Source organism: Charadrius vociferus, unplaced genomic scaffold (assembly GCF_000708025.1).
Source record: "Charadrius vociferus isolate BGI_N301 unplaced genomic scaffold, ASM70802v2 scaffold429, whole genome shotgun sequence".
Lineage (NCBI taxonomy): Eukaryota > Metazoa > Chordata > Aves > Charadriiformes > Charadriidae > Charadrius > Charadrius vociferus.
Window position 1 is genome coordinate 150,394 of NW_009650250.1, and position 14,103 is coordinate 164,496.

Here is a 14,103-nt window from a genome sequence, read left to right on the forward strand (position 1 = left end):
CCATTCTGGCTTAGAAAGGTGCTAAGAATGTGCTTGCAATTGCACAGTTTAAAAAAGCCAATTAAAAAAATAAATGATTAATGCCACAAACAGCACAGCTTAAACAGAGGGAGGCCCCTCATCTTTGAGATAGAAATCCCCCACAATTTCATCATCTCTATATAGCTGCTTAATGCACAAAAGAGGCTGACAAATCTGGCAGTCTGACCACATATTTTCCACTTACTAAAATGAAATGTGCGTGACCATTTCTCCAAGCTGCTTCAAGAGTTATCTACCTATTAACTTTCCACATAAGAGATTTCCCTGAGATTTTCCACTTCTCAAAAAAACCTGTTCCATGTTGGCAGCTCCCGCAGAAGGATCTGAGACTGCAGCTACCTTTATTATTTGGAAAGCCTGAGGGAGGCAAGCCCACACTGGAGCTTGGTGGAGCACTGGTGGAGGGGGGCCAGGCTCATCTGCTGGGTGACCACCACCAAACCGGCTCACAGCATCGTGCTGGTCCGGGCAGCCCCACACCAGAGGAGCAGGCTGAGCGTTTTCACAGAGGCTGAACTTGACCCCGGGGAGCAGCTTTGTTCTTGGCCAGAGGTGCCTAAAAGCTACGTGGAGAGACCACAGGTGCAGATTATATTAATTCTCGGAGAAAGGGATTGCTGTGATGCCTTGGTGAAAACCCTGCTCCCTCTGAGCTTCCCCCACCATAAACTATACTGCAAAGAGGTGTTTGGTGGCAAAGAGTGGCTCAGTAGTCTTAACTTGCCTCCCTGACCACCCCTGCAAGCTAATGGTTTGCACTCTGCTGACATGTCCACGCTCCTTCCAGCTAAACAGGGAGGAAGAAGAGGAAGCTGGTAGGAAACAGTGTCAGAAGCTGCTGTTTCCTTGTAGGGTAGGTTGAATGTTAAGTGTGGTTTGCAAGACATGCTAAGAGCCTTCTCTGAAAGTAGAGGATAAAACCCTTCTTCCTCCTGGAGATACTCTGTAAAGTCACCAATTCTGGCCAACCTGCTGCGGGTCCAGAGTTCAGCTGTTGTCAGGGTCTTTTAGCTGATGTAGTCCAAGCACTCATGAGGGATGTGCCCTCTTTTTGTTACACAAGCAACAGTAGATATCAGCATTTAAATATGTGGATGCAAAGGCTTCAAACTGTGCTTGCTTTGAAGGTCCTCTAATAGAGCTCCTCTGTCTAAAATTGGGTTTGGCTTTTCTTTGCTGATGGAGTTTTATTTGGTAAAAAGAGAAAAAGCCTACTTTCTCCCAGATGCCCTCCTGAGGCTGTTCCTTCTGTGGGCAACTGGGTAGGAAAACTGGGATGGCATAATATTAGCTGGTCAAAACAGAGGAAGGCAAGTCACATCTGGTACTTTGGTGGTTACGTTTCCTTTGAGGCCTGTCTCTTACTCTTCCACCTTCCTATTCTCTCTCTGTGTTCCCACCCCAATTAATTTTGTTTCATACCCGTCACTGGGAGACTTTGCACTGAGTTGAGCATGCTTTGGGACATGGGAACACACAGCCTCGGTCAGTCCTGACCGTGACACCCTGGAATGCCATTTGTGAAGATGACACTTCCCCGTTAAGAACATTTTGTGCGGTACTAGGGCTTCCAATTTTCTCCCTATTTCTAATTTTGTCTCCACTATTAACTCAGTCTGTCGTTCTGGGCAGGTGTGTGTCTTTGGTCTGCTCTTTCCGTTCAGTGGGAAATACGAGACTTTTGCCTTCCTACTAAAGCCAGTGTCAGGAAGATTAAAGAAAGTTTGAGAAATGTTTGCTAACCCTGGCAAAAACACAAACTGTTCTAGGTGCCAGAAATGAAAAACAGATAAATATCCATCTGGAAATAATATCAATAGTTTCACAGCAACATAAAAGCATAGCTTATAATATTCATAGCATGGCTGAAGCTGCTTATATTTTCTCTATATTAAAATACCAATTTATGAACCGTATGTATAGAAGTTAGGCTGCAATTTGATGGGTTGTGCTGTCCCTGAAAATTTTTCTATCAAACGTATCTTAAAAATCTGATTGATGACTCCTGTGTGGCGACATTACCTCTATTTCTGTCTTGTCAGTAATGGACAGCAGGCACCTGCGAGAGATGGTGTATCTGCTTCTTAATTGTATTGTAATGTATATAGTTTCTGCAGCACAGATTAAGCCTCTATCTTTGACCTTCAGAGTCCTGAGACAGCACGTTTCCCTACTACTTTTAGCAGGAGGTGATACAATCAGATTCAGTGTTAATGCTTTACATCAGCCCCTGATGGGACTGCAGACAGACAGGCAATGATGAGGGCTTGACTGACAAGCCTTGAGTGTAACACTGGCCTGAAGTGAGAAGTTTTTCTGGGGAGAAGGCCCAAACTTGGGTGGCTCTGGGTGCTCTGAAGGGTGCAGAATCACTCTGCCACATGCACTTTTCTTCAGTGACAGCCCTTTTGCTTCTCCCGTGCCAATGGACAGAGCCATTCCCAGCCCTGCGGTGTGAACCCTTCCAGCGGCGTTATTTGCCCCTGGAACGTTTTCTTAGCTCCCAGCAAAGCTCTACAAGCTTTTTCTGTTTGAAGGAGTGGGACATACAGTGTAGTGATGGGAACACGGGTGGTGGGGGGCAATGTCAGATGTGCGACTTATCTCAAGCTGGTATTGTACCAGACGTGGAAGCACTCCTCGTGGGAGAAGTCCCTGTGAGACAGAGAGAGGTGGCCAGAGGGAAACCCTTTTTATTTGGGAAATCTCTTAAAACTGAAGCAGCTCTGTAAACTAAAATAGAAGAGAAGAGCATATAGGCTTTTTGGACACTAGCAGTACTACTTGGTGACAAACGTGGTACTTGCTTCTCTAGCCTGTCATTTGAAAGCTTTTAGCCTAGGTTCTTGCCTCACCTGCTGTGTCTTTGTATTTTAGGAAGAAGAGATTCCCTCCTTGCAGAGCTGCCACTAACCAAAGGACAAAATACCAGACGGCATGACTTTTGTGCCTCTTTGTCACAGGTATGAGGAAAGAGGGAACCTTTATTAATGGCAATTTAATTTGTAATATGTGATCTAGCCATCCAGTGCTCTTGCAGATTGAAGAGCAGGTGTATTTATAATGCTGGAAAGGAGCCATGGTAGGGATGATAGATACATTATCATAATTAGGAACAAGAATAAATGTAATAGAATGAACTAATAATACTTGTAGTTTAAACAGGGATATCAGCTCCATCCAGGCATCCCTGAGAAAATACATAGTATGCAACATACAGTTCTGTACCCGGGAGTTCAGGGAGGAATTCCTCATACTTGATGAGGGGTCTCCAACCCCAGAGCCTTTGGGAAGCATGCTCTTTTCTCCACTGAAGGAAAAATTCCTCTCTTTAGACAGGAATGAGAACTTGCACACTTAGTGACGCTACTTGTTTCATAGAGTGGACATAAATGAGAGCACAGGTTGCCTGCCTCCCTCATGAATTAGTCTTGAGAATTCAAGTATGTGAGTATGCAGCTCCTCCTACATTTAAGTCAACTGTTTTCTGTTTGCAGATCATGACCCTCTTGTCCTTTCTGCATTGCTAAATGGAGCAGGGTGGGGTGAGGATCTAGCTGGGACCAGAGTTCTGTGAATGGTGCACTTTTGTGAGGAGTCATAACTGGGAAAAGTTCAGTCACTGATCTGATTTTCAGAAGACAGCAGATTAAGTAGGAGGCAAGACTGTTTCCTTAAGTCCGACATTTACAAATAGATGGATGCATTCTGAAATGAATCATAATTAGTTAATCTACTCCTACCTATGGGGTGTCTCAGGACATTTATCAATGTTATCTGAGATGCAGCGTTACCTGAGATGGACTGGTGGACAAATTTGTACGGCACAGCTTGATGTTGAGAGTCCATTTAGGTTTTCATCATTTATTCTTTTTATTGATTCACTGTCACACCACACTGCTGCCATTCAAAAGTCAGATGGTGCAAAAAAAAAAAAAAAGTTCCTTAATTTCGGGACCTCTACTGGAGTCCTAAAATTCTTTGCTGTGCATTTCCAAACAGGTCCTCAGCTCTTATGTCTTTTTTCCGACCTCAGATAAGCAACCTGATCACGAGTGAGATCCCTATTTTGGGCATGCTTGAGTGCACATTGCAGTGTAAGTTTTAAATTCAGGCCTTAGGTTCCCACTACTTCATTCTTCCCTCTGCTCCTGAAGTGAGCAAGAGAGGAATGGCTGAGTATTTCCTGGGTTTCGTAGAGCTCCTGGTGAGGAGCTGAAAGGCATTCATTTAGCTCAGGACAAGCTGATGGGCCTCTGGCCAGTTTGGTAATAGATGGAGATGCCAACAGTCAGATGGGTACTTGTCCTCCGTAGTAATAGCTGACAATAATGGCTGGGTTGGTTTTTTTAACACCATTCAATTTATTTTTTGTATAATACCATGAAGAACAATGACAAAATAATCTCTCTGAAAGAATGCAAGCTAATAAAAGTATAAATCCACAAATGGAAGCATTGATCTACAAGGTGAATTACAGTATCATTAAAAAATCAATATGTATTTGAAACTGCAAAATGCCAGTAGTTTAGCATCACTCTGAAGAGTTAATAGCACTTTTCAAAGCATCCAGGGTATTCAAATAGGAGACAAAATGCCACTGTGTGAGGGGCTAAATTACAGGGCATCTCTCTTTCCTGATCGCTGGTAATGGAATATGGAACTTTTCAACTCTAGGTAACTTTGGGATCTACTAGTGCAATTGAGAGTTATGACTGTCCTCTGTGCAGTGGTATAAGTACTGTTCTCCAGGCAAAAGATCTCTCTGTCTGTCTTTCCCTTCCTCCCCCAATGTACCTCTCATTATAACGAGGTTTGGGTACTTTTGATCAGGAGAGTATACAAGTGCCTCCCCAGCACGGTCCTGCTGCCACACCGGGAATGAGAAAGGGCGCAAGGAGGCTATGCAAATTGGATGGAAACCTTCCTTAACCTGAGAGATCTGAAAGGATCACCTTGTATAAACACTTTAAATAGTTTTGAAAGTGATTTTTCAATAGCGTGGCTATGCAGTCTCATTGCATTGAGTGACTAAAACCTATGCAACCACACCGCTTTTACACTCTGTGTGGAGATGAAACAAGTCTACAGAGCAGTTTCTTCTTGACAGCATGGGAGAAGAATTGTCACTGTCTTGCTGCATCTGTTAACATTATATTTGTCATGAGTTTATTTGCAGTGGCTGCTCTGCGGACGGACACAGGATAGCTATTTGCAGAGCTGTCAATCAATAACGTCCATCAATATTCATTTAATTTTTAGAAAACAATCACACTGCACCAGGAGATAAGGACAAGCCAGTGTGTTAGACAGCTTGGTGTGTGTTGGCGTTATCTCTCTATCAGTGCTGTTCTGAGGGACTCCAATAAGCTTAAGCCAGTACCATCTGTGTTATAGAAAAACACACAAAATCTCTGGATAGTTCACTTGTCTTTCAGCTGAATACCAAACTGACACCTTTTGTAGAGAAACTAGTCCTTACCAGTCCCACTCATGGGCCTTAATAGCCCCGACCAGCCTCACCTGGGACTCCCTCCACCCACAGCCCCTGCCCACGGACGCAGGAGCTCTATTTAAACTCAGCCCTGGGCCTTCAGCTCTGGTCAGAGCTGTGTCGCAGAAGTGCTGGTCTCCAGCTCAGCCATGCTTGTGCCTGGCTGTGGGCCCTGCTGCACCAGACCCGTGGGCTGGCTTAGTCAAGGACCTTCCTCGTCACCATGAAGTTGTCTCATGTAGGCTGCTATCTCCAGCTTGTCTTGCTCAGGTACTGTGGGATGGGGCTCTGGCTGGTAAAGCACCGGTCTTTCTAGCCCTGTTACTCTGCTTGCCTCCCTCCCTGTCCCTTAGGGAGCAACTGGCCTGTGCTGCTTCCTGATCGTAGCAGAAGTGCCGAAGGGCCATCTGGGGCAATCTTTAGTGCTGAGAGTTATGCTTTACAAATGAAACCTCTGGAAAGAAATTCCTCTCTATTAATAAAGTAGAGATGCAAAGGAGTCATTAAATACTTTGATGACTCCCCTCTGCGCCCAAACCACTGCAAACTGAGAGTGTGTGAGCAATGTGGTTTCTATCACTCAAGCAGTAATTGTTGTGACCTGATAACTAGCGCAAGTGCCCCATGCATTGGAGGAAGAGGTGCTTGTGTTTTGAAGAGGTGGCTTATAGATGCTGCTTCCCTCAGGAGGCTGCCTGGAGGTGAGATCCCCATGTCCCATCTAGATGCTAAGGCTGGCACAGGCTGTTCGGGTTCCTGCACTCTGCAAGGTTGCTGTTGCAATGCCTCCAGGAAGACTTGTAGAGCAGAACAAGGTTTACAGTTGCAGCATCCTTTGCACTTGCAGTCAACCAGGCGTTATCCAGCAGCACTGCACACAACTTTAGATGTATCGCATCACAACTGTTGACGTGAAGCAGGGCAAGATGAGGCTGTATAACGTATTCCATGGCTAGGAGGTGCAACCCCGGGCACCTCAGCAGTTGTGGTCAACTTCTGGTCTGACTCCTCTGAATGGTAAAGAGGAAACGGATTGTGCTTCTGTGGAGCCACAGTTTCTCATTGCTGGCTGCCTGTTGTCTGGCAGGCTGCTGGGTTCCAGTTTGACAGCGGAGGAAAAAATAGAGGAGTTTAACAATTCTTTAGGTAAAGCAAGAAAACAAAAATCAAATATGTAGTTCAACCATTGCGACTACAGCTTTGCTGGGCTCTATTCCAGGTCAGGCATGGAAAAGTTGTCCACGTCTAGGTGTGTGGGAGTAGCTAGAGGCACCCATTTTGAATCTGCCTTTACAGCTAATTTCTGAAAGTCTTTCTGTTCAGCAGCATCCTTGCATGCGCTTCAGAAGCCAGCCCAGCAGGTGTGTGAATGCTGCTTGTTGCCTCTGTCACCTAAAACTTGGCACACGCGCACAGTGAGCAGCGGAGCGAGAACTACACTGGAGTCTGCTGCTTGGCCTTTGTGTGTTAGCGTTTCTTGTCGGGGTGGCGGGGGACATCAATAACAGGCAGAAGGGATGCAGACAAGGGCAATGACCTTGGCAGGCTGTTTTCCCAAAAGGCCTGGAGCCATCCTCCGCTCTCAGACGCTCACCATTTCCAGTGGGATTGACAGTGAACACAAACAGTAAGGAAGAGTCCCACATAGCAGATGCACTGCCTTAGTCAGAGCAAAGTGACAGTTCAGTTTTATATTCAACTTGCCAAATTACCTTGGCTGAAAGTAATTTTGCAGCAACTGTGCACAAACTCAGCAAGCAGTGGTCCTGCAGGTGAATTTGAATTACTTGATAAGAGCTCAGCAAGTCTCAACCTGTTCTTTATTTTTGGGGAATATTATTCCTAATATTCTTATTCCTAAATTGCCTTACTGTGTTGGTTGTATGCTTCTTATTTTGGGTGTGTATTTTGTAATTGGGAGTGAAGGACCTGAGTCCTGGCTCTTAAGTGAAGGCAGATGTGCCTTTGAAATTTTCTTGAAGTGGAATGGTGTTTCTGCATGGAGTGGTTCAGTGTTGTTTGGTGGAAGGGAGGAAAACACTGCCACGTATCAGCTGTGAGTGTAATGACACCTCTGAAAAGGGACTAGACTCCGAAGTTCATTTCTCTTCCCTTTTTCTTTTCAGGCTTGTTCAGACTGCTCCAGGATTTCTCCTATAAACTTATAGCTGTTCTTTCTGGGAAAGCCTTTCGAACAAATCAATGTCGTAGTCGCACATGAATATTTGCAATTCAAATGCCATGGGATGGATGTTCCTATCAAAAGTGCTTGTGCATTCATCCCCCATGAGAACTGACATCATGTGGCCTATGTGAATCATCCCAAACAATCGAATTGGCTTAATCAGTAAAAATTGCATAATTACCCGGTGTAGTTTACAATTAAAGGATAACTGTTTGAAAGAAGGTCCCATGAAGCCTTGTGGTGAGGCGTGTTGCAGCAGAAGTGCCGGGTGGAGAGCATGGCCTCCCCGACAGCCTGAGCTGCTGTGCGGAGGTGGGAGCATGCACCCAAAATCACAAATGTTTTATTTGCTGTGCCATGGTCTGCATCAGAGTTGAAATTCTGTGTCTTTTTAATTGCATTATGCAATAAGTCATACATGCTAGGAGTGATTAATTAGTTCCAACTGTTATTACTTGTACTGGATGGCTCAGGCTGGATCTGTCCATACAGCTATGCCATGGTGCTTTCTGAGCGAGCTTTTGTTTCAAAACTAAGTACAGGCAGGAGGCATAAAGGTGCCAAAAGAATATAGCTCAGGATGGAATAAGAAAAATAATTGGGTGGGTTTTAGGTAATTATGCCAAAAAGCAGCTATGCTGTAGCCTTCCAACCCAGATGAGTTTCCTCCCCCTTCAGCCCTCCTGCCTGTGCAGGAGGGAAACATGTTGGGGAAGTGTAGAAGCTGAAGTTGAAGGAAGTTCTTTGCTTTTTAAATTTTTTTTTTTTTAAAGCAGCAAGTCCTCTTCTCAGTTAAGGGTGAGCAGAAGGGCTGCCAGAGCAGTTCAGTTTGTATAATCCCATCAACAACACTTTGTTCAGTTGGTGCTTCTGTGTCTTTCCTGGTACATCTTGTCCTTCTGACAACCTTCCTTCACTCAGTGTTTGACTGCACTGGCCACTAACTTTTCTAGAACCAGCCTTTTGAAAGGGTGAAGGGGAATAAAAGGAAAGACTTGTATTTTCTTCCTTCAGAGCCTGGCAGCCACCTGGCTCACCGCTACTGAAAGCAGTGAAATTGTGCACTAAGTTAGCATTTAGCTCTGAGCGCTAATTCCCTTTCCCCGCTGACATCATTACGCTCATTTACTAAAATCTTCTTAGGGCCAAGAGGTACCAGAGGGCCCAGAAGAGTGCCTGTTCCCTGCCAGCCCTCCCAGGCCTTATGCGGGCAGTCACGCAGCCAGGGCTAATGCCAAGTGGTTAAACAGCGGCACGTTGCTTATACAGGGAGCCGAGCTCTGGGCTCGCTTTTATTGCTGAGGCTGAATGGGCAGGGATTGCCAGAGGGTGCTTCAGACTGGGAAGGCTGCTCTCAGATGTTGAGATGGGGGATTTTTGGGGAGGGGGCAGGAAGATATCCATTTTGCTGGGTCAGTCCTGTGGTACCCCTTTCCTGTAGGATGGACAGCAAAGCATCTCAAAGTGTCTCCCTCTGACTTCCCAGGGCGGCAGTGCAGCTACCGCAGGGGGAATGGGATACCCAAAGACTGCCCAGCAGTGTGCAGAAGTGAGTATTGGCATGTCCTGCTTCACTGGAGTCTTGACTCTCACTCCCTCCTTAACTCTAGTTGGATGTTGAGGACTGAGACGTTGCAGGCACCGATAATGGGCAGAGGTTATAGTCAATGGTTACAGCAAAACGGCGAAGAACTTTCTTAGATGTTCCACTGGTAATGTCCTGGTTTTCTACCAAACACAAAGCTTTCCTTTTTTTTTTTTTTTTTTTTAAATTCACTTTATCAGCTTGGTTGCAGGCAGGGTAAAGAGGGAGCAGTTTGGACCTTTTTGAATTCCTTAGTCTTTCTAGTTAGAGAATCACTGAAGGAATTTGTACCCTGAGCCACTGGAATTGCCTTTTCCGTGCTATTCCACCCTCCCTTCTCCGGCAACTTACCACACAGACTGATTCTTGTGGGGCCTCTTCCTCCCTGCTTGGGGCTCACTGCAGCCCGAGGGCTGTTTCCATCTCTCTGCTCTGAGCAGGTCTCCAGCATGGTTTTGGCTTCACCAATACATTTATGAATAGACAAGCCAAAGTACAAGCGAGAAATGGGAGATGGGTTTCCTCCCCCACCATACGCTGCAACCAATTTGCTGAACTTCGTGGTTTCAGCCCCACCAATACATTTATGAATAGAGAAGCCGAAGTACAAGCGAGAGATGGGTTTCCTCCTCCACTATACGCTGCAACCAATTTGCTGAACTTCTCTCCCATTTGGGCCAGGCGAGGGTCTGTGCGACGCCGTGTCCCCAAGCCCATGGGATCACTGGCAGTCGCATTCGACCTGCCAGCCCTGTGCTCCTTCTTCTGTGTTCACAAGTGAATCGGAAAGAAATACAGTATGCTCATGGCAATCTGTGAGCTCAAAGGGATGTGCTGTGTCAGGTGATCCCTTGTGAATTATTTGCCTGGCACTAATGGGAATATAGCAGCCTTGCATGGATAAATATGCCCTCTCCAGGAAAAATTTGGTTCCTTAATGGAGATGCAAGGGAAGTCATCCATCCTTCTTAATGTTTAAAATAAAAATTGCCTGCTTGTTAGCTGTGACTTATTGTTTTTGCTTGGGTCCTACAAATGGAATGGATTCAGAAGGTTAAGCCCAGATGAGCTCATGCTGTTCAGCTGGATGATATTAGGAGTTAATCCCTTTGCGTGGTGCAGTGTTCTGTAATACCTCTCAAGCCTGATGATTGCAGCTGTATTTTAAAAGCTTTTTTTTTTTTTTAAGATAATCTGCTGGAAATGTGAAGCTGGGAGAAATAAAAAAATATTCTCTTATTTCCATAGAAAAAGACACAGTATTTGTTTCCGTATTTAAACTTTTCTTTGAACTGGCTTGCAAAACAAATTCAGGATTGATTACAGCCTTCCAGTGATGACTTGTAAATTCAAATCTATTATAGAGATGTAACTGGTAATGTTTCCCACAACTGCTGCAAGTAATTAAAGTTCTCCTTCACAATTTTAATAACCTGCTTGTTTCCTGGCTACTAAATAACTCTTTTGTTCCATGTGGTTTTTCTTTGCTTTGTGTTGCTGGCACTTAAAATGGCCGGGTTCGGGGAGCCCATGGACTGCTGTGTGCTTTAACTGTAGCTTATCAACCAGGTAGCTTTATAGCCTTCTGGCTAAGAGATAATTAAATAGATGTATAACAAATCTACCCTGTAGACTGAAACCCCAAGCGTGTGCTTGGGTGACCTAGGGGTCCCAGCAGGGGTTGTCTCTTTGATTCCCATGCTAACAGAATGTTTTGGGGATTTTCTACTTAGGTGAAATCCCCGTACCAGGTTTCTGAGCCATCTACCAAACAGCTGATCCACTCATCCAGGTTAACCTTCTTGTTTTCCGTCTGTGTCACAGGACTCAGAGGATGGAAAGTGGATTGCAAATAACAGACTTGCTTTCTTTGAAGAATTGTGGGAACACTGCAATGCCCCAAGTGTTTGCAACACGCCTCTGAGCTAAATATCAAGTAAAGTAAGCTTACTTTTGAAAGAAAGCCAGAGTATTGCTAACTCTGGCTTTCTTTTTAATTCTCATGAGTTTTATTTACAGCTTCTGTGTAAAAAGAGAAAAAATGTCCATATGATGGCAGAGAAACACGATCTGAGCAACTCCTAATAGCTTGAAAATCGGAAAGCAGAGTAAAGGGCTTAGCATAGGTAAGCGTGCCTGTCCTTTTAAGGTATGAGTTTAAATGCAAAACTCTTGAACGTTATGGTTCAGATAGATGGCCATGGTCTGCTCCACTGGGGCCAAGGAGAGCTAGTAAGAAGCTCTTTTTCTTCTCATCTCTAATAGTATTTAGTGTATCAGCTGTTACTCTAAGCTTCTTGGGGGCATATGCTCTGTGTGAAGAAATGAACTCTGCAGGCACACCACAGGGGTGCCATTTTCAAGATCTGTGTGATCTGTAAGTCAGTCAAGTAATTCTGAGGGCATGACTTTTGATTTAGGAGTGTTTAGGCTTGCCAGTGCCAGAAATGAAGCAGAAAGTAACAGAATTGGTGTTTGGAAGGCAACTAAGTGATGGAGGAGAAAGATGGGAGAAGGAAAAAGCACAGTATTCTTATGCCATTCCTACCTTTCTTTTCAATTGCTATTGTTTTTTCATGTTTCCTTGATTTTATTTTTTTTTTTGCCTCGCTCCTTCCTCTGCTCTTTGTTTCTTCTTCTCGCCTGCTTGGGTCCAAATAATACATAGCACTGAAAAACATTGGTCCTGCTTTTTATCTGCAGAAATGTGTAGAAGAGATTAGAGTTTAAGGGGCCTCCATTCTAGGCTGGGTTTTGTGTGACTAAAATAGATTAACAGTACACAGGTTTGGCCAAGAATATAATATTGGCTTTTCTGCTGTTAGAGAAAAGTTGGTCTTGAAGTTCATGAATCTGGTTCAACAGGGCCAAAAGAGAGGTCAGCTGTGCTAAACATGATATTTGCCTTGTTGTTTGATTGGAATAGTTCTCAAAGTCTAATCTTTCGGTTTGTCCTCTCTGGTGTAGGCTAAAAAGCTTCCTAGTTGAGGCTGAACTAAGAGTTGAAAAATATTTTGGTTTTCCACTGTCCCTCTGAATGACCTTGGGCAACTCTAATCTCAGTACATCTGTTCAACAGAAACAGTACGCCTCTCGCAGGAGCGGGGGAGGCAAGTCATTCATGTTTACAGCATCTGAGTGTTTCCGAGGAATGAGGAGCATACAAATACCTACAGAGACAGGCAAACTTCTGGAGCTGTAAATTGGAAATACCATCTTTATTTAGTGTATGATAGCTAATAACTTCTGAATTGCTTTAAATGAGCATGGCTGAAGTCTGCTTAGATTTCATATAAAGCAATAGTAATATGAGCTGTGAGCCTAAATTAGGCTGTGTCAAATGCTTGCCAGTAATGTTATCCATGCTAGTACTAGCCAGGTTTTTTTAGCAGGCTTTTCTGTGGAGCATCAGCATGTCACCACCGTAACAAGCAACTCACCATCTTGTTCTTCATATCTCATACTATAGCTTACGTTGCCCCAAAGCTAACATAAAAATCAGCTCAGTGAGATGAGAATCCAATCCATAAACTTTAATTTGTTATACCGTGCAGGCAGGATGGTTAACCGGAGTCTAGTTTACCAGCACTGTGCACCTAACTGGGTGGCTGTGTCAAAGCCTTTAGGAAGTGTGCAATGTGTAGCTGAAGGGTCCCTTCTCTTGTATTTTTAGTTAAATTTGGAGGTCCAGGAGGTACTGTTGCCTGCTGATCGCTCAGCACACTAGCTCTTTATTTCAGGCTTTGACCATACTTGGAGAAGGATGGGGGAGTTCTCCAGAGATGCAGCCTTCAGGAGGTACCTTCCCAACCCCTGGGCCTCAGGTGATGCACCTGGAGATGACATGCGTTGCATTTGAGAGGAGTGAAAACAGAGAAGCACATCTGGAAAAGGAAGCAGCACTTTCTGCCTGCCCAATTTATAGAAATGATGTGGTGTTGTTTATCAGGAGGGGATTTTCACTTTAAGATTTAATAGAAAAGCGCTTCAGCACGCTATGCCAGGGGAAGGTGTGGATAATGAAGCTTTTTCAGCTCTTGCTGGCCACATCTGTGGTTTCTGTTATCTTCTGTGGTGTGGACTCTCCACTGCAATAGTCCGAAAAGGGAAGGAAGGAATAAACTCAGACAATCAAAGCATTTTTGTAACACTGGAAATTTAAGTATGTTCTTTGTATTTTTAAAAATGTGAGAAAGCAAGAGTGATACAAAGGTTCAGAGCTCTGTCTTACTTCATGATGCATTTTGGCTGCAGTAGTAGTTAAACAGTTTTTCAAACCTCCTTCTATAAACTTGGTTGGATAATGGCTCCTTCAAAGGAAATAATTTTCCTCTAATTTACTGAACTTCAATTATACCAACTAAACAGTGGACAAAGACATACTTTGCTTGTGATCTCAAAAAAAAAAACCCACCAAAAAACCCACCAAAAACACTGTTGCCAACACCACTCTTAAGAGCTTATTAAAGTACCAAGCTATTATGGATTAAAGCAATGTCCTGGTTTACATACAGGTTAAAAGACAAAGTGATGAAAAGCTTTTTAGTTAACCTTCAGCACAAAGCTGCATTAATTATGATGTACCTCAAGATTTTGTTAAGACCCAGGTTAAATTACACAACATTCAAGGAACAGTGGTTTTTTTGGGGTTAAGCAAGAGGGAAATGATGGGAACTACATGGAGCTTTCAGGTTTCAGTGCTTTCCAATGGCAAATGAAATACAGAATCAATAAATGCCAATGGGAAGAAAGAATTTAAACCCCGCAAGAGCACTGAAGAGTTGTTAACTGATTAAA